This window comes from Lolium rigidum, chromosome 3 (assembly GCF_022539505.1).
Source record: "Lolium rigidum isolate FL_2022 chromosome 3, APGP_CSIRO_Lrig_0.1, whole genome shotgun sequence".
In the NCBI taxonomy this organism is placed as follows: Eukaryota; Viridiplantae; Streptophyta; class Magnoliopsida; order Poales; family Poaceae; genus Lolium; species Lolium rigidum.
This window is the reverse complement of record NC_061510.1, coordinates 101195481-101199055: the sequence shown is the minus strand read 5'-3', so window position 1 is coordinate 101199055 and position 3575 is coordinate 101195481. Positions and strand designations below refer to the sequence as shown.

Genomic DNA, 3575 nt, shown 5'->3' with positions numbered 1-3575 from the left:
AAGTTTATATAGCAATTGTATTTTTCAAATTAAAACTCTAACTAGTGACACGGATCATTCTTCATGTTTCAGCGGCGACATCAAAGTAGCAGAACCAGCCAGATAAGATCAAATCAGGTCCTGAAGCAACAATTTTCTTGAGGAGCCCCTATCAGATTAATAGTTTCATAAGCTGAGGCTGCAATTGTAACCAGCCGTGTGCAAATGGAGAGGATAGATGATCGGAGAAGAACTAGGACAGTTTTGCACCATGTAGATGCTGTTTTTATGGTGAGTTCTCCATATCTCACTCGTTGTAGTACAATGTTTGAAGTTTGCAATAAGCTCAGGACATGCAAAATATGAAATAATGTTTAACTTAGGGAAATGTGAATGTTATTTTTGTAGATAAGGAACCTAGATTAGTAGTGCCACATTTGAATTATTTTAGCCTTCACTCATGTACTTCTTAGGCCAGTAAAATAAGATTATGTGTACATTAGCATTATATTCTACTTATAAATCTAGTTAATTGTTTGTTTCAAATAAATTCAGTTGTTTTAGTTTTGGGTTAGCAATGCAGATTATTTGTGCTACACTGAGGGGATTGAATTTCAGCTGTACCTTTTAGGGTTTAATGATGTATTTCAGGGATTGAATTAGAGCAATATAATGGAGGTCGCAAAGCTGTTGGTGGACCTTCGGAATGAATGGGCAGTGCAAAGTCTGGTCCTTTTTAGCTTCGCACTGCAAGTATTTCTGCTCATGTTCGCTTGGATCCGTCGGCACAGCGTGTCTACTTTCGCAAGGTTGCTCCTGTGGCTGGCTTACCAGCTGGCCGACTCTACAGCACTCTTCACTCTTGGACACCTTTCAATTAGCAGCAAGCTGCCGGAGCACCAGCTGGTGGCGTTCTGGGCCCCATTCCTGCTGGTGCATCTCGGCGGGCAGGACACCATCAGCGCCTACTCCTTCGAGGACAACCGGCTGTGGTTGCGGCACCTTGAGACTCTTGTCTTGCAGGTCTTGGCAGCTGCCTATGTCCTCTACAAGTATATGCCCAGCAGCGAGACGTTGGTCATAGCTGCTGCCGTCTTGATTTTTGTTGTCGGTATTCTCAAGTATGGGGAGAGGATCTGGGCGCTGAGATGCGCCAGCTTTGACAACATGTGGAGCTCTTTTGATCAGTCGGATGCCAGCGCTCGTGAAAGCCAAAGTGACATCCTTCTCCGCCAAGTACTGGAAAGAAGGTTCTTCATGGGAGAGGACGCGGAGGTCATTCTGATGGGAGCTCACGGCATGTTCGATGTATGCAAGGGACTATTCATCGGCATCCGGACAGAGCGTTCTAAGTATATGAGCGACGTCTTGCGGTCCTTCCAAATGTATGGCCGCCTGGACAAGTTGATGGAGATGGAGCTATCCCTCATGTATGATATCGTCTACACAAAGGCCAGCGTGATCCACACATGGTATGGATGGCGCATCCGTATCATTTCACTGGTTGCCACGGTTGCTGCCTGCTGTCTGTTTCAGCTCAGCAACAAGCATGGCCACGACAAGAAAGACGTGGCCATCACCTACGTCTTGTTGGTTGGGGCCTTGATCCTGGAGGTGATATCCATGGCGAGGGCGCTCATGTCCACCTGGACACGTGTCCTGTTGAACCAAAAGAACTGGCCCCGGCTCTACTACGAGCTTCAGTCTGTCCGGCACCTTCTTAGGGCTACAAGGCATAGGAGGTGGTCAGGTTATCTAGGGCAGTTCAACTTATTCCAATCTGTCGCCCATGACGCAGTGAAGCCGATGACTGGCATGTCGACGGCAAGGTTTCTGGGTCTGGAGCTCTTGGTGGAGCAATGGTGGGACGAACTGCACCACTCTCAGTCCGCCGAGCTTTCAGAGTCTATCAAGGAGATGGTCCTGAGAGAGATACTTGAGATGGGAAATCGTCGTGAGGACATTGGCTCAAAGCCGGGTCTGCACACACTAGAACGTTTGTTGCTGGACGAGTGTGTCAGCTGGAGCATCCGAGACATGGAGTTTGAGGACAGCATCATGGCCTGGCATATCGCTAGCGAGATCTGCATGTTCAATGACCACAGCAACAAGGCAAGTCTGCTAGAGGCGATCAGGGTGCTCTCCAACTACATGATGTTTCTCCTTGTGCTACGACCCTACATGCTGCCCGGACCTGTCCGGCGCAGCCGCTACGTCCATCTTCGTGACGAGTTGCATGGGGTGATGCAGATTGCGCCAGGAGACTCGGCCGAAGAGCGACGTAGGTGGGCACTTCGGAAGGGGTTATCTGCTCATATGAATTCCTTAGATCCTCCTGCACATTACGACACCGGAGTAAGACTTGGCGATGTGCTCTGCCGCCGACACGACAGGCTGGACGTGATCTTCAAAGTGTGGGTAGAGATGTTGTGCTATGTGGCCAACCACTGCAGTAGAGAGTCCCATGCCAGGCAGCTCAGCTGTGGTGGTGAACTCGTTACCATAGTGTGGCTTATGGCAAGGCATGCCAACTTGTCTTAAGATTCTTGTAAAGTCATAAGCCACCATAGTGTGGCTTGTGGGCTTAGCTAGCACAATTTTACAATACGATTATTTATTCGCAAGATAAGCAAGATGATTGATTTAACTTTATGCTATAAAATAAAAAATAAAGTTCTCCACATGTATTCTTAAATATTGTAAAATGGTTGTATATGAATGTGAATACCATACAATACATAGAGGACGAATTTGGTCGATGACATCCAGCGTCACACGCAGAAGCAACACATCATCGCCGACGAGCCTGGGCCATAGTCATCAAGACCCGGTGAGATTGGCGTGGGGTTGCTGGATTGGTCCTTTGTGGGATTTTCGCATCCCCAATGAGCTAACCTAGTGAGATGTTGTTGATGCCATGGAAGTGATTTGAGATTCTGGATCCCGATTTGGTGGCGAGTGTGTGATTACCGTGTGATCTGTCTTTTTCTGTATTGTAACTTCTTTCCACTAATTAGTGTGCATGTGTAACACACGTCTAGATTAATTAATACAAATCAATAACAAGTAGACCATAAACTTCTCAATTTGTCGCCATTTATCATTTTATGGCCCCTCTCTTATCTCGGTCTCTGCTCTCTATTCTAGATTATGCTTTTATGTATACACTAATCTTATTCTTCTCTTCCTTGTATCGATCAAATCCATCTCGTCTGTAATTCAAAACTTATCACTACATCAATTTCACTAAAACTGAATAAGGCACCATTCAAAGTCCAGACGATTGTGCAGTCTATAATTTTCAGAATTCTTGAATATTAAGTTGTTAACAATACCACCCATTACAAATATCATGGTAATATTTTGGCATTTTTAATGTATAACATGTTTAATCCCTAGTTAATATATGAAAATATTGTAGCCATTTCACATAGTAAGTGTGGCTGTTCGCGTTGCACGTCTGAACTAATACAATATACAATTGTGATGACCTATAAACCATATCACTAATAGGTTTGTTGTGCCCTACAATTCAAAATGTACTTGAAATAAGTCCAACACCGCATCTTTTTTTATCCATTTATCTTGCAATGTTC

General features: G+C 45.1%; 1 pseudogene; it reads left to right on the top strand.

The window, feature by feature from the left end:
* The first annotated feature begins 204 nt into the window (after positions 1 to 204).
* LOC124695261 lies at positions 205 to 2520 on the top strand (annotated as a pseudogene).
* Positions 2521 to 3575: the final 1055 nt, after the last annotated feature.